Genomic DNA, 10,101 nt, shown 5'->3' on the forward strand with positions numbered 1-10,101 from the left:
TGTTCTGAGGAAATTCAGCATGCAAGGTTGCAAAGGAGTCAAAATTCCTATGCCCACGAATGGCCATCTATGCACTGATGAAAATGGTATTGACTTTGATCACAAGGTATACCGCTTCATGATTGGTTCTTTATTGTACTTATGTGCATCTAGGCCAGATATAATGCTTAGTGTTTGCATGTGTGCCCGATTTCAAGCTACACCAAAGGAATCACATCATAAGGCTGTGAAGCATATTCTTCGATATCTAGCTCACACACCAACACTAGGACTATGGTACCCCAAGGGCTCTACTTTTGATCTCATGGGATATTCTGACTCTGACTATGCTGGTGATCGTGTGGACCGCAAGTCAATATCTGGTACTTGTCATTTCCTCGGACGATCTTTGGTCTGTTGGTCCTCGAAGAAACAGAATTGCGTATCACTGTCTACTGCTGAAGCTGAGTACATTGCTGCTGTTTCTTGCTGTGCTTAATTGTTGTGGATGAAGCAAACTCTCAAGGACTACGGCATCAACATGAAGAATGTTCCTCTCTACTGTGACAATGAGAGTGCCATCAAGATTGCTCACAACCCAGTTCAGCACTCGAAGACAAAGCACATTCAGATTCGTCATCATTTTCTTCGTGATCATGTGTTGAAGGGCGACATTTCTATTGAGCATGTGAAGACTGAAGAACAGCTAGCCGATATCTTCACAAAGCCCTTGGATGAGAAGAGATTTAGCAAGTTGCGGTGTGAGCTAAATATTTTAGAGTCTTCGAATGTTCTTGGAAAAGGACACACATCCTAACACTTATGCAAAATTGATGACTTAGATGTGCAACACATGAAGAAACGTTTTTCTTCAATCAATGAAGAATAACACTCTAAGTGTGAAGAAATTAATGAGGAATTTGATTCTCAGAATCCTATGACAATTGTACGCGGTGTCTGAAATCATCATTCTTATACGGTGGGTCACGCCACCACAAAAAGTTGAAAATCTTCAATTTGAGTTTTTCCTCAGCTCTGAAATTCTTCAGTTTTTCAAATTCTTCAACTTTATAAAATCTTCACTGTTTCCGTCGTTTTTCTTCATCGGTTATATATATATATATATATATATATATATATATATATATATATATATATATATATATATATATATATATATGTCCTCTACAACATTCACTTATGGCTATTTCTTCGAGTTGCATTTTCTGCTAAGTGAATGTGATCGGACCCTTCCCCCTCTATGCTATACTCAACCCAATCTATTCACAAATTCCTCATGTGCGTTCTATTTGAAACTCGTTCAAAATCTTCACTGTGTCCTGTCAGCTGAAGAAATTGCGAACGGAACTTAAAATTAATCTTATCCAAATTTTCGGTTTTGCCGCTCAAACCGTCCCGTATCCCACGATAGACTTATCTATTCACCCACGATCTAACACCATCTCCACTTTTCAGTACGTGGGTGACACATGTCAAGCGAATGAGAAGGGCCAGGGGCACGTTCGTCCTAAATCTTCGAGCGAACAGTTTTTCACTACGACTATAAATACCCCCTCACCCCTTCCTCACTTCCTTTACTCCGCTCGACCGCTCTCTCTCTCGCTCGAGCTTCTCAAACCCTAGCGCCGCCGCTACTCCATCGTCGCCGGTGAGGAAGAGCTTCACTGCCTCGACCTCGCCGCCGTCGTACTCGCGTCGGCCGCGGAAATCTTCACTCCGGCGTCGCCGTAGCTGTTTTCCTCCGCCAAGTTAGGGCGTGGAAGATCTGAACTGACGAGATTCAAATCTACACTTCTCATTTCGTCGTGTTCTTCATCAAGGGTAATTAAAAGTTACTTTTACTGCCCTCATTGATTCAAATTTTCTCTACAAAATCTTCAAAGGTGTTTTATTCTTCAAATCCTCACACACAAAACACCTCACTAGTCATCTGCTCTTGATTCGTTTCTCTAAGCATCATTTATCTTCAAGATTCCTCAATTGTGTGGATCTTCAATCTATACAACTCTGGAACCTAAGACAAAGAACGCTTAGTGAAATTCTTCAAGACTCATCTGGTCAAATTCCTCAAACTTGTTCTTTTTGAAAACCTTCTGAGAACGCATATGACCTCTTCAAATTCCTTGCAACTATAATCTGTTCACAGGTACTCATGTCCGCTGCTGAATCTCTAGGTTCTCATCAATTTAACTCATTTGCAGCGTTCCTCGAAGAAAAGTTGCATACTTCTTCAGAGAATTCAGTTGTTCACATCCCTCAACTGAAGAATATGGCAGAAGGTAAGAAACCACAGAAAGGAGGAAAGATACCTGAGGTCATGACCGCATTTGAAATTCCTGAGGACATCTATGCTGACTATTGCACACCTGATGAGGCTAAGTTCGGAAAGGAGAACAAAAATCAACGCAAGGTGCACATATAGAGGATTGAAAGGAGATGGGCAAGAGAATGGAGGGAGTACAGATATGTAACTCCAAAGTATATGAAGAAATTCTCTCTAAATCCTCCATGCCCAAGAGCTCCATTGGCACCTGGCCAAGAAACTGACCCCACCAGCATCAAGCGTGGTGAGGATTTCCCTCAAGAATGGGCCAAACGGCAAGCCAAGTTGGTAAGACAAGCCAAAGAAGCAGTGAGTAAATTCAATGAAGACCCTGCTGCTGCTGCTGCCACAAAGGCCTCTGACAAGCCTAGAAAATCTATGGCAAAGAAGCCCGCTCACAAGCCAAGTGCTTCACCAACTGTGCCCTCACGGCCAAGTTCCTCAGCAATGACCTCACGGCCAGAATCTTCAAAGCCCTCACGGCCAATTCCTCATGCTGCTCCTGCTCCTCCAAAGTCCTCAGCTCCTCCCCCAAAGTCCTCAGTTGCTCCAGCAAAGTCCTCAACACCTGTACATGTGGCCACGTGCCAAAGGACTGCAGGCATCTCTATTGCCTCTAGTGTCTCAGCGAGTTCCCCAGCTACACCAAATTCTTCATCAGGCCCCACTCTGCTGAAGACCAAGGCAACTGCTGGACGAGGTCCTCAGCCCAGTCCGAAGAAGAAACAGGTTGCCTTCAAAGTGCCATCTGACGATGAAGCTGATGATGATGAACTTGCAAAAATCATCAGAGACAGGCAAGAAAGGGCTGCTAGAGCCAAAGGCACAAATGTGCCATTGCTTTTGGATCCAAAGGCGATCCTTGACTACATTGATCTCTGGCACAAGGACCCAAACACTCCTATGCCTGATTTTCATTTGACTCCTGGACAAAGTCACATGCTGACCCATTTCATCTCTAAAGAGAAATGGAAATTTGAGAAGGCCAGGCAAATCAAGATGGCTCAGTTCAGGAAAGAGAAGTTCCTGAGGAACAACGTTGTCACAATGAAAACTAATGAACTCCTCAAGATCCAGTCTGAAATCAAAGCCCTCGACGATGATTTTAATGCTTATTATGCTGATTGGCAAGGAGCCAAAGTCAGGTTCGTTAAACTGACTAAGAAGTTCACCAATGTTGCAGCCCCATCGCAACAAGGAATTCCTCAAGCTGAAGCCTCTACTCAGCAAACTGAAGAACATGCCAGCACCGCTGATGACATTCAAGCTGCTGATGAAAATGCTAGTTCCAGGGCTGATGACTCCATTCCAGCCACTGAAGACATTGCTAGGGCATCCACTAGTGGTGCGCCTGAAGAAAATGAAGAAGTCAGGGCAACTGCATTAGTTGCGCCTGAGGAAATTCAAACAGATTCCTCAGCTCCCGCTGCGCCTACACCAATCCTACCCTTCCATCTGCATCAGATGTGAGGAAGACCAAGGTTGTAGAGAGAGAGAGAGAGCTGTAGTGAAGAAAAGGAAAGCATCATCTGCGTCAGATTCTTCAGCTTCGAAGAAAATGATGCCTATGACCAGCTCACTTGAAAATCCAATCGATGCTGTTCCGACTTCCACCATGCCATCAAAGGACCTTGTTCCTTTTGGTGAAGAATATGTGATCCCTAGCGGATCTGATGAAGAAAATCATTCTGCTGCTTTGTCAGAGCAGATTGATGAAGAAATTAAAGTGGATGCGATCCCTTCAACACCTGTTGCTTCCTCGCCAATGCCTCAGTTCACAGCTGAAGAGGCTGGCGTTGAAGAAATTGAAGATGAAGACGTGGATATTGGATGCGCTACGCTTGTGATGAATGATGACTTTTGGGAAAGTCAGCATCCCAATTCTCCACTCTTCACTCCAATACAACAAATCCCTCAGTCCCTTGCACCAGCCGTTCAAATGCGCTCTAAAGAAACTCATCCCACCTCGTCTATGCATGAAGAAATTCCAGCCACTAGTGCTGATGAAACTGTTGCTGCTAATACTTTGAACATGCAGACTGCCACTGAAGAGAAACCAGAAATTCCTCAGCCTGAAGAACCGGGGATTGTGATTCTTGAGGTTATGATGCAACTCACTGACACTCCAGTGCCCAAACCAAAGGATCCATTCTCAAAGAAACAAAAGTTCAAGGCTGCTGATTTCTTCAACGAGCATGTGTTCTTCACTGACTACAATCCCTATGATTCTGCTTGCATAAGGAAGAGGCGTTTCTGGACTGCTAGTCAAGCCAATTTCTATTCCTCAGTGCTATTCGACAAAGACAAAGTCTTCGATCATGCACACATTCCTCACGTGGACATGGAATCTCTGTCGTGCTTCGAGCCAGTCCTCAGTGTTCTTCACGATGCTGGATTGCTGAATTTCTGCACTGACATCTGTGATTGGAATGAAGAACTCATTCTTCAATTCTTGCAACGCTGCACATCACAGGAAATTCTGAATATGTGAACTCACGGGTGCTGGACTGGATGTCAGAAAATACTCACTACAAGGCACCAGCAACTGAATTGCTTCGTGCCCTCCCACTCAGTCCTCCCCTTGATGGTGGTCGTTGCATCTACAATGAACCTGAGCTTACAAATCATTACATGCAAGTGCTGATGAAGCCTTTGAAGCTAGGGCAGGCCCCTCGAACCAAATTCCTCGTCAAGGAATTACTGTATGTGCCACGGACTGTCTATCGCATTCTGACGAAGACAATGAGTCCTATCAAAGGCCACGACTCAAATGATGAAGAAGTTGTTGGCATCATGAAGAATACGCTTTTCAAATATCATTCATGGTGTTCCCGTCAACTTCCATGATTTCTTCATGAGGACTCTGGCAAATATTGCTATGTCACCATTTGAGCTGAAGCCTTATGCGCCATGGATTATGAGGTTCATCCGGACAAGGTCTTCACTCAACTACAATGCTGATACTCTGAACCATGGCAGCTACTTGCCTCCAATTGAAGTCCTCAAACGGACATTTTCCTCAGCTGATGACAAAGGCAAGGCAACTGCTGTGATAGATGAAGGCATTCGTCCATTGGATGGTCAATTTTGCAAGGCTGCATCCTACTCCACCAATGATGACTCTGCCACACATGACTCTGCCGCCAACACTGCCAAGCAAATTCCTCAAGCCACATCACCCAGGGTGATGACTGATCGTGAGTTACTCCTCCGTCTTCATCAGAAAGTTGATCGCAATCATAAATGGGTCAAGCGTCAGTTTGGTTCAATTCTTTACAACATGACCTCAACACATAATGCAGTGAAGAAAAACCTATACTACCTCCATGAAACCTTTAACCGTACCTGGGCTGTCCTATCTCATATCTACAGCGCAGAAGATCTGAAGAGCATGGGTCTCAAGGAAGAATTTAACTGGTCTGCACCTCCACCGAAGAAATTCAAGAAGGTCAAGGATCCTTCCCTGGTGACCAGCTCCCATTCTTCATCGTGCGACATTGATGAAAATGAAGACTTGGACGACACTGCGGTAGGCCCTACTACGACAACCGACCCCGACAACGCTGGCGCTCCTCCATCAACTTGATATTCTTCAGGGGCGTTAGTCCTCAGTTTCGATCCTTTTGGTCATTCGATGACAAAGGGGGAGAAATCTGAGTTAGTCTTCCCGCGGGTCTACTATATGGGCATTTTTTCTAAGTTACAACTCTCGCTCTTCTGAAACTCTTATTGGATCGAGTTGTAATCTTAAACCCGATGGTGCTCTGATACTTTTGATGCACTGTGCTCTGATACTTTTGATGCGTTATTCTGCATGCTTGTTCCTCGTTAATATTATTGCACACATGCTGAATTTCTTCAGGCACCATATTTCATCATGCATTTAAAATTCTTCATACTATATGTCAAATGCATGTATAAATTACATGATATAGGGGGAGATCTCCATGATTCAACTCTTCAAGTGTGCATTGCTTCAAAAGCAAATTCCTCACCATGCACATCTTCAGGGGGAGTTCTTCTATATCTTACAATCAAATTCCTCAATATCAGTACTTACACTTCATATATCTATCCCCATTGAAAACTTAACCTATATTGTCATCAATCACCAAAAAGGAGGAGATTGTAAGTGCATCTAGTGCCCCTTAGTGATTTTGGTGTATTGAAGACTTATAGGTTAAGGGACTAATGTGTTTATGAGTGTACACAGGTGTATAAGTCTATGAGGAGTTTGATATTTACAGAGAAAGTCGACCCCTAAAAATGAATATATTCGACTGAAGATTTTGGTATTCCTGAAGACTTTGAAAGTGAAGAAATTGGTGTGACCATGAAGACTTGATATTCATGCAAGGAATATGAAGCTTGAAGACTTTCATTTTCATAGTTTTGTTTTTCTCTTTCTTGAGTCATAGGAAACACCGTACTGTTAAAGGGATCAAGGAAATACTAAGAAAAAATTTCCATGTGATGCTCAACTCAAAATCCTACACCTACCAATCCCTTCGAGTGAAGCCATTGGAAATCTCATACAGTTCAGTCAATTTCTTCAGTGACAGATACGAAGTTCTTTTGGTCATTGAGGAATTTGTTCTGACTGAGGAGTTAGGAATTCGCCAGTGCGGATTGCCTACACAGTGAGGAACATGATAGCCCTGAGGAATTTGAGAGTCAAATTCCGACCGTTGCTGTGCTGCGCGCCAGCTGTCCCAAAATATCTTATCCACCTAACGGTCATATCATTGAAGGGCATTTAAGTCTTATCATATCGGGCTACTCCCTAGGCTATAAATAGCTGCCCCCTACAACCACTAGCTGGTTGCCTGCTCCGAGAGAAACTGACACTTGTCATTTGAGAGCAACCCATCCTCCGAGGACTTTGAGCGTAAATCATCGAGTGAGGAAAAACCCAAACCTAAACACCCACAAACCCAAAGTGATTGAGCATCACTGAAGAGATTGATCCTGCGTGGATCCGACACTTGTTACCTTTGAAGATTGTGCTTCTTCCGGACGATTAGGCGTCATGGTCTAGAGCATCCAAGAGGAATTGTGGATCGCCGAGTGATCGAAGTCTGTGAAGGTTTGGAAGTCGCCTGAAGACTTACCACGAGTGATTGGACGAGGTCTGTGTGACCTTAGTTCAAGGAGAATACGGTGAGGACTTGGTGTCTTGAGCTGCGTGCTCAGCGATTGAGTGTCAGGGACTGTGTGTCCTCGAGTTTAAGTAATCAGCCGCTCCAACCAGATGTACAACTGAGACAGCAGTTGGAACTGGTCTACCAAATCATTGTCTTCAACAACCTTACTGGTTCTATTTCCTCAACTCTTTCATTTCCTCATTACTGTGTTGAGTGATTGTTCATATATGTGTTTGAAGACTTTCTCAATTTCCTCAGTTCAATTTCTTCAGTCTGTTTTGTCTTCATCTTGTATTATCCTGTGTTTACGCTTTCTGTACTCTGTGTTTGTCTTTATTTCATCATGATGACCATGTGTGTATTATGTCATGCTTACTTCTGGTTACTTATTCTGCTGCAAGTAGTTCTTCGCTAAGGAATTTCCTCACTGGCAAATTTCTCAATGAAGAATTCATAAAAATCGCCTATTCACCCCCCCTCTAGTCGATATAACGCACTTTCAATTATGACTAGCTTTATTGATCACAAATCAAAAATACATCGTCGACGAGCGTGCTGAGTTCGAGTCAGGTGGCTCATTACTCCAACTAAAAAAACTATCATTATCTTTACCTAATCATAAACCACCCATTGCTTCTAACTCTCTCGCCACCTGGTCTAATAAATTCACTCGACGCATGAAGGTTACTGATATATGCCCACTATGTGGTCTCGAGCGCGAGGACACTTTTCATGTGTTTTGTAGGTGTCCACGGGCTGTGCATCTGTGGCGAACTATGGCGGACGTGTGGAGTATACCGAACATCGAGTCCGTCCGTAACACCGGTCCGGAGTGGCTCTTGAACACTATTGCAGAATGCAATGAAGGGGTCCGGCTGCGCCGGTTGATGCTGTTGTGGAATGTTGGCATATGCGTAATGAGATCACTCACGACAAACCGGCGCCTCCTGTGGAGGTATCTCCTCGCTTCTTACAGAGCTATGTGACCTCACTATTTGGGATCCAACAGTATCCGCAGGGTGATTGGGAGAAAGGGAAGATGACCATCCAGCAGGAAGGTGTGGAACAACCAACATCGCATGTGAGAGAGGTGCCACGAACACTCGCAAATGGAGTCCACCGCCCGCCAACTGGACGAAGCTGAATGTTGACGGCTCCTTCTCCCATGAAGACGGGAGGGCCGGGCGGTAATGGTGCTCCGCGACCAGGAAGGGCCCATCATCTTCTCTGCGTGCCGATCTCTTTGGTCATGCCCGGACCCTCTGCACGTTGAGCTGGCTGGGTGTATGGAGGGCGTAGCACTAGCCCTCCAGTGGACGGAGCTGCCGGTCATCGTCGAGAGCGATAGCCTGCAGGCAGTGCAGCTGATCAATGCCTCAAGCCAAGATCGCTCGCAGTACGCCATGGTGGTTTCGGAGGTGAAGCGTCTTATTAGTGAAAGGGAGTGTCGCTTAGTTCATGTTTCTCGAGAGCAGAATAATGTAAGCCATATGTTGGCAAACTTTGGGAGAATGGGGTCTGGCTCCGTTCCGGCCCGGGCAATATCCCTAGCTTATGTAGGGAGGACCTTGCTGGCTCTTGAGTAATGCAAATCCCTTTTACCCCGCAAAAAAAAAACCCCACCCATTGTTTCTGGTGGTACATCGTTTTTTTAGAATCCCATACTAATATGTTTGCCCCGTAAGAACGCAAGTCCCGTCAAAAAAGGAAACACTATGATTTTCGGCACAGTGGCCCAACTCAGCCCGGCCAGCGGCCCATCTATATTCTGTGAAAAGAACGGAAAAATAGCTGTGAGTACATATCGAACTCACGCACTCTGGCCCGGCCTATTATGCTGTTGCCAGTTGAGCTACCATAGGATTTGTGACTTAGATAGGGTTCGTCCTTTGAAAAAAGAGTACCACCTCGACCACTTGCATACAATCACACCAGTTAAAATACGTGCAAAAGAACGGACATACGCAGATTATGATGCTACATGGGGTGAATCCCTCTCACCAGAGATATATATGGTGAGATATGTATATGATGCTATGTTGTGATGGGCTAATTATGGAGAGAAAATTATGGAATTAATAGGAAAGAGAGACATTAATTATGGAATTGAGTCTCTCTCGGGTATTTAAATTAAAGGAAGGCGCTGCCACATTAAAGGAAAGAACATGGTCTTGGGTATATTTAAATTAAATGAAGGCACCGCCCAATTAAAGGAAGGAACATGGGAAAAGATGGATTTCCGGAGGAGAGAATTGCACACGCTGCAAATAGAAGGATGAGGATATATGTGACGCTGGATTTCATGAGGTATTATTAAAAGGAAATACAGATTTCAGGACTACAAAATGATTTCTAGGTTCTTCAATGTCGCTATGAGATTGTTTTTTATACACTTTCCAATTTTATACAGCAATTAACATGTAACAACTCCCCAGGTGCAGTATTTATATCTATCTATATATCTCTCCCTAATAATAAAGTACGGATTGAGTCTCCGGGTTCACCGTCGTGGCCTTTTTTAGAAAACCCCTTTTGCTTTTCAGTATTTGAACCCGCAAACCAAAGGGGCAGATCCAATTAATATCGGCCATCAAATCATGTCAATCCAATGATCTAGATCGCTTCAATGTCGAG

Source organism: Triticum dicoccoides, chromosome 3B (assembly GCF_002162155.2).
Source record: "Triticum dicoccoides isolate Atlit2015 ecotype Zavitan chromosome 3B, WEW_v2.0, whole genome shotgun sequence".
Taxonomy (NCBI): Eukaryota; Viridiplantae; Streptophyta; class Magnoliopsida; order Poales; family Poaceae; genus Triticum; species Triticum dicoccoides.